The sequence below is a fragment of the Pogoniulus pusillus genome, chromosome 37 (assembly GCF_015220805.1).
Source record: "Pogoniulus pusillus isolate bPogPus1 chromosome 37, bPogPus1.pri, whole genome shotgun sequence".
Lineage (NCBI taxonomy): Eukaryota > Metazoa > Chordata > Aves > Piciformes > Lybiidae > Pogoniulus > Pogoniulus pusillus.
Genome location: NC_087300.1, coordinates 1,395,644 through 1,407,708, shown reverse-complemented (window position 1 = coordinate 1,407,708; position 12,065 = coordinate 1,395,644). Strand labels below are relative to the sequence as shown.

Genomic DNA, 12,065 nt, shown 5'->3' with positions numbered 1-12,065 from the left:
TTAGCTCTTGCTGAGCACTGAGCAGATCCCCTCTGGGGCTGCTCTTCTGCAGGCTCTCAGCCCCAGGGCTCTCAGCCTTTGCTCCTCACTGGGATGTTCTATTCCCTTCATCTTCCTCATGGCCTCCCCCTGGACTCTCTCCAGCAGTTTCTTGTCCCTCTGGACCTGGGGGAGCCCAGAGCTGGACATAGTTCTGCAGCTGAGGCCTCAGCAGGGCAGAGCAGAGTGACAACTGCCTTCCTGCCACCCTTCTGCTGAGGCACCTGGTGCCAGACCCCCCATGGGCAGATCCCAAACCTGGATGAAGTTCAGACTTGGAGGGAGAACAGAGGAGGGAGGAAGCTTTAGAACTGCAGGGCTGAGAGCAAGCAGCAAGCAAAGAAGCCTCCTGGGTGTGCCAGCCCAGGGCAGCAGGGTGGGACAGGCTGGGGCTGGCTGAGAGCTGCAGCTCCCTGTGCCCAGCTGGGCCTTGCTTTGGCACCAGCACTGTGCTGGCTCCACCGGGACCTCCCCGGGGCGGCTGCGGCTCTGAAAGCTTCCATTGTGAGGGGCAGGGGCCCAGGTCCCAGCCTCCCGGGGCAGCTGGAGCCTGCTGAGAGCTGGAATGCCTGGGATGAGTCCCTGCAGCCCCTCAGCCCTGCCACACTGCTCAGCAGCTGTGGATCAGCAGACCTGCAGTGAGCCCTGCACGATGCCAAGGCAGAGAGTGTGGCACTGGGTGGATGCAGAGGGCCCCCCCCTGCAGCACAGAGGAGCTGCCAAGATGCTCAGGGAGCCCTAAATGAGGGGTGAGCGCCCTGCTGAGGCTGGCTGTGTGACCCCCTCCTCCTGGAGAGAGGATGTGAGCAGGAGGGGCCCTCTGCCTCCTGCCAGGGAGGGTTTGGGTTTATTGTCTCAGCCTGCACACCCCTGCTGCTCAGGAGCAGCCAAGCTGCCAGCCCAAGCTCAGTAGCATCACAGCTGCAGCTCTGCTAATTGCTCATTTGCCTACCCAGAGCTAAGTGGTGGAGCAGTAAAAGAAGCCTCAGCCACAGGAACCTCTCCTGCACCTCCTTAGGGTGGCTGTGGAAAAGCAGCCCCCGGTGGAACCACCTTGCCTGCTGCCAGGCTCTGCTCAGCCTTGGTCCCATTGCTCTCCTCACTGCCATCAGCAGCCAGGGAAGCGATGGAGACCACCCAGGAACTGAGGGCTGGGAGGGATGCAGAGGACTTGGAAGGGGCAGACCTCAGCAACGTCTTGGTGCTCAGAGGAGAGGCTGTGGCTGCTCCCTCCCTGGAGGGGTTCAAGGCCAGGCTGGAGGAAGCCTTGAGCAACCTGTTCTAGTGGGAGGTGTCTCTGCCCGGGGCAGGGGCTTGGCACTGGATGAGCTTTAAGGTCCCTTCCAACCCACTCTATGAATCCATGCCCTGGGGAGCCTGGGTGGGCTTGGGCAGCTCCTGGGCTGTGGGGCAGAGGAATGGCTCCAGCCCTAAGCACTTGCCTCAGCTTTGTGCTTCAGCTTCTGGCTCTCCATGTGACTTAGCAGGAGGCTGAAGAGTCTCCTCCAGCAATGGTGACACAAACCCCAGTGGGCTGAAGGGGTGAGGAGCAAGGTTGCAGAATCAGCCAGGCAGGGCTCAGCAGTTCCAGACTTCCAGCCCAGGCAGAGGAGGCTCAAGCTGCAGGCAGCCAGGTTCTGCTGGTGGCAGGGTGTGGGAGACCTGTGCCCTGCTTCTGCCCCACAGGATTGTTGCTCTCCCTGTCTGCAGGGCAGAAGTGGCTTTGGCAAGGACCTCAGCTGCTTCTGCAGGCTTCTAAGCTGTGACTCAGGTTTACCTCCAGAGCTCAGCTCCCTGACAGCAGGCTGCAGGGAGGGTGGGGGTTGGCTTCCACTCCCAGGTAATAGGAGGAGAGGAAATAGCCTCAAGGGGCAGCAGGGGAGGCTTAGATTGGAATTAGGAAAAAAATGTTCCCCGGAAAAGGTCCCCAGGCCCTGGCACAGGCTGCCCAGGGAGGTGGTGGAGTGCCCAGGCCGTGTGGGTGAGGAGCTGAGGGACAAGGTCTGAGAGCTGTGCCCAGGGAGATGTCAGCTTCTGGCTGGAGCTGAAGGCCTTTCCCAAGCAGGTGATTTTGGGTCTCCATCCTGCCCCGGGTGTCTCTGGGCTCTGGGCTGGGTTTCCCTCAGCCCCACTGTGCTGCCTGGGCTGAGAGCAGGTGCAGGAGCTCCTGAGAGCTGCCTGAGCTCCTGAGAGCTGCCTGAGCTCCTGAGAGCTGCCTGAGCTCCTGAGAGCTGCCTGAGCTCCAGCTGCTGCTGCAGCACTGCGAGTCCTGCTCAGGGCTGCAGGGTCTTGGCTCCTCACCCAGACCATGGCTCCTGCTCCTTCTCAAGCCCTTCGGGAGGGAAAAAAACAACCAACCAACAAGCAACCAACCCAACCTGGCTCCTTCCAGCATGACTCAGGCAGGAGGGAACCAGAGCCACCTCCGTCACCTCCCTGCTTGAGTCAGAGCAGCCTTTACGCCGCGGTCCGGGGCAGGTCGGCTCTGGGCTGGCTGTTTGCTTTGCTCCTTGGTAATCAATCTTGGACGTGGACTTTGCCCAGAGAGCCTCCTGGGAAGCTGAAGGGAATTGGGAGCCTCCTGCGTGGCGCTGCTCGGCGGCAGGAGGTCCCCGGCTGGGGCTGAGCAGGGAGAGCAGCCACCTGCAGGGTATTGCACCTCAGCGCTGGGGGTGAGGGTCGCTGCTCCTCCTGAGGCTCATGCCACGCTGGCCCCACGGCCGTGGGCTTTGCCTGGGTGGGTTGCCCTGGGGCAGCCCTTTCCAGCAGTCCCAGCAGCCTCACCTGAGAAGGAGAGCATTAAAAGGGCAGCTCAGCATTTTGCTGCCTGCCAGGCCCCCAGGAGCAGCTGCACCCGGGGAGATAATTTGGGTCCCTCTCAGCTTCTGAGAGCTGCTGAGGGACTGAGATGCGGCTGAGGAAAGGCTCAGCTCTGTGGCAGCAGCCAGAGCTCGGTGCCTGGGGAGACTGCTGGGGAGAGGCAGCTGCTGAAAGGGCATCGCAGCGCCAGGGCTGCTGTGCCTGCGGCATGAGGGTGTTTACCCTGGCGCCACCCTCGGTTCTCAGCCTCAAAGCGGGGGCAAGAGGAGGGCACTGATGTTTTCCTTCCCCGAGGCAAGACACGAGTGACAGGGGCACATCTCCACCCGGGCTGGAGCAGGAACCTGCCTCCCCCCTGGGCACGGTGGCACTGGGGAAGGGCTGAGTGCTCAGGGCAGGAGGGGGAGGTGGAAAATCCTCCCTCCTGCATGAGGGGCTGGCACTGATCCTAGCTGCCATACCTTGCCACAGGACCACAGAAGCATCCAGGCTGGCACAGCCCCTCGGGAGCACCAAGGCCAACCCAGAACTCTACAGGACTCACCTTAAACCACATCCCCAAGCACCACATCCAAACCACCCTTGCACACACCCAGGGTGGGGGACTCCAGCACCTTCCTGGGCAGCTCCTTCCAGCCCCTGACCACTCTCTCCATGACGAACTTCTTCCTAACGTCCAATCCAAACCTCCCCAGCCTCAGCTTGAGGCCATTCCCCCTTGCCCTGTCTCCAGCTCTCTGTGAGCAGAGCCCAGCAGCAGCCTCTCCACAATGTCCCCTCAGGTAGCTGTAGCCACCCACCCCAGGGCTATGCCAAACCCAGCTCCTTGGTGTGGCTCCATGTGGACCATCCCAGACTCCAGCAGAGCAGAGGCAGTGCTGAGGGCAGCAGGGCTGTGCTGAGGCTGGGCTCGGGTTGGTGCCTGGGGGGAGCACACCAGGGCTGCAGCCTGTGGAGCAAGGAGGCAACGCTGCAGACCGTGGGCAGGAGTGGGCAGGGCCCTGGAAGCTGGCAGGGAGGTAAAACTGGAGATGCTGCCTGGTGGATTCCTGCACCGCTGAATGAGCTGCTGCCCTGCAGGGGACCCTGGGGCAGATCACTTAACCTCCTCGGGCTGTTCCTCCCCCTAGGAGAAGGAATGCGTGGAATGATTTCGTGTCGGTGGCCCCCCTGGAGCAAGCTGTGACTGCTGTTGACACACCAGCGACTGCCAGGGCAGGAGAAGCCTCTGGCCGGCTGAGGCAGGGTCCTGCTCCCATCCCACGCGTGCAGAGATGGAGGTAAAGAGATTCCAGACCCTGGGTGCAAGCTGAGCCCCAGCATCACAGAGCGAGAAGCTGTTGGCTCTGCCCTCCCTCTCCCTGCTGGCTCCAAGCCCTGGTGTGGAGCAGCACCACACACCTGGGTGTGATTGGCAGAAGGCAGCCCTCAGCCCTCCCCCCTCCTTCGGGGACTTCTCCCCCAGCTGAGGCTCTGCTGTGGAGCACAGAACTCGAGCAGCAGCTTCCCTGCAAAGAAGACTCCTCCTGGGGGCTGTTTTCAGAGGCCACAGCCTTGCTGCAAACTGGGCTGGATCAGCAGGAGCCCAGGCTGGTAAGCAGGGGTTTGGATCAAGCAAGTCTGGGGGTAAAGAGGGTTTGGTGCTGGATTTGTTCTCTCTGGTGTCAGGGAGAAGATGCCACTGGCTTGGGGTCATTACTTTAATTGGGCTGATCCTCTGCAGATGTCATTAGCAGGCTGCTGAAGGAGCTGCTGCTCCCCCTCTCTGCTCACAGACCACGGAGCAGGCAGGCTGCAGGCTGCTGGCTGCTGTCCCACACCACCTCTCCCCCCCCGGGGGCTTGTACAGAACCTGCAGACCATTAAAAGAAAAGTCACATCAAAGAGCACTTCCTCCACTGGAGCTTCGGGGCAGAAGCCAATCCGTGGTGGTGGAAGCCTGCTGGGAGCTGCTGGGATATGATGGGAAGGGTTCATGAGGGGAGTCCTCAGCTGGCAGCAACTTAGAACGGCAGAATCAGTCAGGGCTGGAAGGGACCACAAGGACCATCCAGCCCCAACCCCTTGCCATGCCCAGGGACACCTCACACTAGAGCAGGCTGCACACAGCCTCAGCCAGCCTGGCCTGGAACACCTCAGGGATGAGGCTTCCACCACCTCCCTGGGCAACCCCTGCCAGGCTCTCAGCACTCCCATGCTGAAGAACTTCTTCCTGACATCCAGTCAGACTCTCCCCATTTCCAGCTTTGTTCCATTCCCCCCAGTCCTGTCACTCCCTGGCAGGCTAAGAAGTCCCTTCCCAGCTTTCTTGTAGCCCACTTCAGACACTGGAAGGCCACAAGAAGGTCACCTTGGAGCCTTCTCCTCTCCAGACTGCACAGCCTCAACTGCCTCAGCCTCTCCTCACAGCAGAGCAGCTCCAGCCCTCTGCTCATCCTCGTGGCCCTGCTCTGGACCCCTTCCAGCACCTCCACATCCCTCTTGTCCCAGGGGCTCCAGAACTGGGTGCAGTACTTCCAGGCTTCTCAGCTGCTGGGGGTGCAGGAGGAAGCCCAGGTGGTGGCAGCTGATGGCTGTGCCTGGGGGCTGAGCTGAAAGCTCCCTCAGGCCAAGCCAATTTGGGTCTTTTGGTTTGGAGAGGAGCAGGCTGCAGGGGGGGGGTTGTTGCTCCACCTCACCAGTCCAGCTCTCAGTAGCTCCCAGGCTAACCTTAACCTTGAAGCAAAACAGGCAAAGACCTCAATGTATTGATATGTTTTTTCCAGGCCACTTATCACCAAATCAGAGTCACAGAGCTGCAGAATCAGAATGATTTCAGTTGGAAAAGGCCTCTGAGGTCATCAAATGCAACTGCTGTAGGTAAGGGTGGGGAAGGGCAGACCTCCCCGAGGCAGGCAGAGAAGACAGGGTCCCATTCCACCCCAAATGGCTTTCCCACCCAGAACTGCAACAGGCTTCCCTTGAAGGGCCTCCAGGTGCTTGCTGCAGCTGTGCCTGGGCAGTGCTGCTGCAGGGATGTGTCCCGCAGCCTTCCCACAGCCCAAAGGCAGCTCTCAGCTCCCCTCACGCTGAGCTGAGGTCCGGACTCTGCCTCCTGGACCTTTCCAGGTTCCCTCCTCCAAAAGGCTGAAGCTGGAAGCTTTGTTTCCCAGCGCTGACCGTAGAGAAAAGGCAAATGCCTGAGCGCTGAAAGTAGGGCAGGGAGGAAGGCAGGGAGAGGAGAGCAGAGGCATGGCAACAGCCTCCCGCTGAAAGGGGAGAGCAGGCATTCAGTTACTCCTCTTGTCTGCTGCTCCCCAGAGCCAGCTTTCCCCTTCTCCTCCTTGGGTATCACCTCCAAGGTGGGGAGGCACCAAGCAGTTTGCCTTTGCCAGGGTCTCAGCCCCACTAAGGGAAGGGAGGTGAAGCTCTCTGCCCGGAGCAGCGCTCCTGCCAACCTGGCCCCGGGCTGCCTCGGGCAGGGGCACCTCGAGTAGCCCAGAGAAACCTGCAGACAATGCCTGCTTTGTCCACTCCCTTCTCCTCCGGCGCTGCGAGATGCTGAGTCCAAACATTTAACCACAGAAGGCATTAATTACTGCCCAGCTCCCCGCGGGAAGGACCAGATGCCAGGGAGCAAGGGGAAAGAAGAGGCCAGCGTGGAAAGCACATCGACTGCTGAAGCACCTCGGGCTGCGCTGCTGCCGCCCAGAGCTGCTGCCTGCCCGCGCCCGGGAGCCTGCGGTCCTGCAGCCTCAGGGCTTGCAGTGCTGCGGGCTCGGAGCCTGCAGAAAAGACCCAGAAATGGGGGGGGGGGAGGCAGACTCCTACACCCTGACCTGGGATGTGCCCTCTGCTCTCCTGACTCGGAGCTGAACCCCACGGCAGAGCCCCAGCAGGGCCAGTGGTACCCTGGGCTGCATCAGGAAGTGTCTCCAGCAGCTCCAGGGAGGTTCTCCTCCCTCTTTGCTCTGCTCTGGTGAGACCACACCTGGAATTCTCTGTCCAGTTTGGGGCTCCCCAGCGCAAGAGGGACAGGGATTTGCTGGAGAGAATCCAATGGAGGCTGTGAGGATGAGGAAGGGACTGGTACTGGTACAGCTCTGCTGTGAAGATAGACTGAGAGCTGTGGGGCTGCTTAGTCTGGAGAAGAGGAGGCTGAGAGGGGATCTGATCAGTGCCTGTCAATATCTGAGGGGTGGGGTCAGGATGAAGGTTCCAGGCTCATTTTGGTGGTGCCCAGTGGCAGGGCAAGGAGCAGCAGCTACAAGCTGGAAGCCAGCAAGTTCCACCTGGACATGAGGAGAAACTTCTTTGCAGTGAGGGTGCTGGAGGCCTGGAGCAGGCTGTCCAGAGAGGTTGTGAAGTCTCCTCTGGAGGCTTTCCAGACCCACCTGGATGTGTTCTTGTGTGACCTGCCCTGGGTGACCCTGCTGTAGCAGGGGGCTTAAGCTGGATGATCTCTGGACGTCCCTTCCCACCCCTATCATGCCATGATTCTGGTCTGGTTCCATGCAGTGCTGCACGTCCTCAGCTGCTCACTTCAGCATCCTCTGGGACCAGCTTCGGGAGCCTGCAGTTAATGCTCCAATTTGGCACCCGCCCTGGATGAAAATGAGCTGTCTAGGGACAGCTGGTTGGGAGCTGCAGCAAGCTGCAAACAGTCTGACACCAGCAGAAGTCTGAGCTCCCCCACACTGCCTGGCAGTCTGGCAGGCTAGCAGCTCCCAGCAGCTCCCAGCCCAAACGCTCCTCAGCACAGGAGAAAACACCAGCAAGGGACAACAGAACAGCCCCTCCGAGGTGGCAGGAGATGGATGGAGCCCAAAATCTTGCTGGGTGTCTGGGTGGGGGGTAGAGGATGCTGGAGCTGAGGAGGTTACTCTGCTAAAGGGAGATCATTGGAACAGAGCATCTGGGACACATCAGCCCTGAGCCTGTGGTCGCTGTGCTTCCGCTTCCAGGTCTCCAGGGAGGGACTCTGCAGCATCCCAGCCCTCAGACAAGCCCAGGAAGCTGGAGCAGCACTGGAATGGGAAGCTTGGAGTTTTACAGCAGGGCGTGGGCAGTTTCTGCCTTGCCTTTAATAGGTGTCCGTGGGCAGGTTCCTCTTGCAGCTTCGCCCTCCTGCTTTAAAGAGCCATAATGAACCTGACCGTCAGGAGAGGCTCCTGCTCCCAGCTGCAGCTGGCACAGGATGGTCCAGCGAGCTGCCCTGATGCCTTCTGCCTCTCAGCCCTCCCTCGGGACCTCTTCTCCTCACAGCAATTTCATTATGCTTAAAAGCTGCAATGTTCCTGCAGCCCTGCTGAGCTGCAACATGAGCTGCCTGCTGAGCTCCTCCTGTGCCTGCCTAGGAGCCAAAGCTGAGCTCCTCCAGTGCCTGCCTAGGAGCCAAAGCTGAGCTCCTCCAGTGCCTGCCTAGGAGCCAAAGCTGAGCTCCTCCAGTGCCTGCCTAGGAGCCAAAGCTGAGCTCCTCCAGTGCCTGCCTAGGAGCCAAAGCTGAGCTCCTCCTGTGCCTGCCTAGGAGCCAAAGCTGAGCTCCTCCAGTCCCTAAAGGACCCCCTTAGAAATAAAGCTGAGCTCCTCCAATGCCTGCTTTAGAACTAAAGCTGAGCTCCTCCAGTGCCTAAAGGACCCCCTTAGAACTAAAGCTGAGCTCCTCCAGTGCCTAAAGGACCCCCTTAGAACTAAAGCTGAGCTCCTCCAGTGCCTAAAGGACCCCCTTAGAACTAAAGCTGAGCTCCTCCAGTCCCTAAAGGACCACCTTAGAAATAAAGTGCTATTGTGGACCCCTGAGGCCAATGCAGCAGCGAATTCCACTAGCTGAAGGTGCACAGTGAGGGCCAGGCCAGGAGTCCACTTGCCTCGAGATCTTTTACCATCTGATGCCTTCATTTTCTCAAGCCCATGGAAAGTCTGAGCTGGAAAATTGCTGCCTAAAGGCCACAAGTGTTAGAGAAGTGAAACAATAACGTGCTGGTGTGCTGCTGTGCCAGATGGAAACCAACCTCCTCAAGACAGCATAAAATAATATAGAGGGAGTGCCCTCCTGATCCAAGCACAGGTGGGGGCCAGGGCTGCTTTGTTCTGCCTCCCTGACTCGGTGCAGATTTAGTTTTGAGTAAGCCACTTAACTTTTCCTGACTCATTCCTCACAGCTGTAACAAGTGGGCAATGCTCACTGCCCTGTGGGTCACTGGGAGCAGTTGCTCATTTGTTTCATAAAGCTTGGATAAAGTAATTCTAAGTATTAGAGAGGGGGGGGAACACAAAAAAATCTGCTGGATTATCCTAAGTAGCAATTAGAGAAGGAGGAGAGAACCAAGAGCTTTGAGAAGTGTTCTGAGCATGGGCAGAGACAGAGGTTTCGTTTGAGAGGGGAGGGTGAGGGTTGGTGGGTGGCAGCTGGAGAGCAGGAAAATGTCATCTGAAGGGAACATGACTGAGAAGATATTAAAGCAGCAGGCAAGGCTGGCACAGCTGGAGAGAAATGCAATAAGCTGCTCTGTGAGGGAACAGCAGGTGAGCCCTTCTGCTAGAGGAGACATTCAGGGGTAGAGAGGGGGGGGGAAGGGCCCTGGAAGGGCCTGTGTGGGGCTGGTAAGGTGAAAAAGCACTGAGTGCCTCCCTGACCCCAGAGCTGGTGCCCTCCACTCACCTTCAGCAGGACCACAGGGGAGCTAATTGTACTGAACCTGCTGCCCTGTTTTGCTGCTGTGCTTGGGGAGGCTCAGGAAGTTTTGAGTTTCACAGAATCCTGACTCAGAGTGGAAGGGACCTCAGAGCTGCTCTGCTCTGACCTCCCCACCGTGCCCAGGGACAGCTCTCAACCAGACTCAGCTGCTCAAGGCCTCATCCAGCCTGGCCTCGAACAGCCCCAGGGAGGAGGCAGCCACAACCTCCCTGGGCAGCCTGTGCCGGAGTCTCAGCATCCTGTGAGGAGGATGGTGAGGCACAGAGAGGAAGGCCTTGGTGCTCAGCTGAAAGGGAAGCACCTGGCTCTGCAGTCCTTAGCCCAGACCCAGTTCAGAGGACTCAGCTCCTGCCTGTCCCAGTGGACAGCAAACAAGCAGCAGAGGACAACTGTCCCCTGCCAGGATGCTGCAGTGGCCTTGCCATAAAAGCCTCTTATTGCCAGACCCTGCCTGTGCTGAGGGCATTTGGCCCAACTGGTGCAAGTTTCTGACCCTGCTTGTGTTGAAAGTTGAATCCAGGCAGGCTGGGGAGGGGCTTGCAGGAACAGGACAAGGGGCAATGGTTTGAAGTGGAGCAGGGCAGAGTTAGGCTGGACAGCAGCAGGAAGTTGTGCACAAAGAGGGTGGTGAGACACTGGAACAGGCTGTCCAGGGACAGCCTCATCCCTGGGGACATTCAAGACCAGACTTGCTCTCGGTCCCAGGCCAGCCTGCTCTAGATGGAGATGTGCCTGCTGAGTGCAGGGGTGGGGGTTGGCCAGGATGACCTTTGGAGGTCCCTTCCAACCCAGAGCAATCTGTGAGCCTGTAAAACTGTTGCTCGTGGAAGGTTTCAGTGACAATCCCATTTAAGGGCATGTTTCATTCCCTCCCCTCCATGCCACCCACGTCCCAGTGACGGTGTCCTTTGTGGCACAGGCTGCAATTAATGTAAGGGCAATCACCCAGAGAGGTTTCTGGACAGGGCTGGACTGCTCGGTCCCGGATTGGTCTGGGTGCCAGTGACACACCAGCTCCCAATTTAGCCTGTCCCACCCCGTGAATCAGCGAAGGCTCCTTGGACTCCGTGAAACAAACAGAAGCGAAGCCTCCACCGGCTGCCAGGGAGGTTGCCCAGCGGAGGAGAGCCGGAGGAATGGGAATCGCTTTTGTCACCACATCACTTGCCCAGCCCCACCAGCAGCGGGGCTGGGACCGGCAGCAGTTTTTCCTGCTCTGGATGAACAATTCCAGGGCATTCAAAGATGCTATTTGCTTAAAGATATCCGGTTGTGCCGAGCCGAGGGTGAGGCAGCGCCTGGAGAGATGCGGAGGTTTTGTGATGAGCAGCGAGGGCTCTGCTGGTAACCACTTCGGCCCCAGCCACTGCTGGCTGCAGGGGAGGCATTTGGGTACAAATGACAGGGCGCTGGGCTCCAGCGCCGGTCACAGACGGCATGAAAGCGGCACCCAGCCGGGGAGCTGCGTCTGCAGCGATCGGTGCCCCCCCAGGCTATCCCACAGCCCCGGCACATCCTGCCCTGGGAAAAGGCTCTGCCCAGACGTCTGCTCAGGTGCAGCTGAACTCAGACTTATTAAAAATAGAGTCTGAGCTGCTGACGAAAAGGGAGAAAAAAAAAACCCAACAAACCAAAAAGGAAGGGCTGGGAGCGAGGGCAGGAGCTGCCGGGGAATAAAAGCTGCTCTGTTCGCAGCGGCTTGGACTCGGCAGGCGTGGAGCTGCCTGGGGAAAATGTGATCCCAGGCTGTGTGCTGCCTTGTGCTATTTTGGGGGAAAGCCTGGAAAAAAAGGGCAAACGGCTTCATTTCATTCCGATGTTTCACTCGGTTCTCCTCTGTGCTTTTTCTGTCCAGCTCCTCAATCCCTGACCTTAATGGAGGGGGAGAAACTTGAGGCTGGAACTGCTCCTGCCTGCTTCTCCAAGTAAGACTTTTATGGAGCCCACCCGCAGGCAGGAAAGAAGCCGTTCCCGCTGCTCTGTGCCGCGGGGAGCCCTGCAGCCTCTGAGGGGGAAGGTTTCGGGTTCTGAAGCTTGCCCCCAGCGCCAAGATGCTGGCGAGGCAGGCACAGGGCACGGCCGCCCGAGGTGGAGAGACCTCTTCGGCTCATCGAGCCCCCATGCTCCATCTCCACCGAGCCCAGTGCTGAACCACTTCTAAACCCCTCCACAAACGGACAGGGGCACAGGCACAGACCTACAGACACGAGAGCCCCTCCCAGGCCCTTTCGGGGCCCGCGGGGCTGAGGCCTCCACCAGTGCCAGGCCCATGCAGAGCCGCTCCCAGACGTTAGGTCATCGGGCACCGCACCAACCCCCCCCGGGCAGCGCCCTCCGGGGGAGGCGGGGAGGGAGGTCCCCCGTGTCACTGGGGTGCAATCCGCTGCCCGAGAGGGTGCTCTTCGGTCCTCCCGGGGTCATCGCCGGTACCCCCGGTGCGAGGGAGGGCCCAGGCCCGGGGCACGCCATAGCGGCCGCTGCCCCCTGCAGCGCTGGCCACGCCCTCTCCGGCACGGCCCCGCCCCCTGTG

General features: G+C 59.7%; 1 long non-coding RNA gene across 3 annotated transcripts; it reads left to right on the top strand.

Moving 5' to 3' along the window:
• Nucleotides 1-4,320: 4,320 nt before the first annotated feature.
• On the top strand, nucleotides 4,321-11,853 carry LOC135190794 (uncharacterized). Of its 3 annotated transcripts, none has more exons than XR_010308630.1 (3): nucleotides 4,321-4,452; nucleotides 5,625-5,718; nucleotides 11,391-11,853. It is a non-coding gene; the product is annotated as an uncharacterized LOC135190794 (long non-coding RNA). The 3 variants fall into 3 exon arrangements; XR_010308632.1 differs by lacking the exon at nucleotides 11,391-11,853 and adding an exon at nucleotides 7,803-8,512 and having other exon boundaries at nucleotides 5,625-5,714; XR_010308631.1 differs by lacking the exon at nucleotides 11,391-11,853 and adding an exon at nucleotides 7,803-8,512.
• Nucleotides 11,854-12,065: the final 212 nt, after the last annotated feature.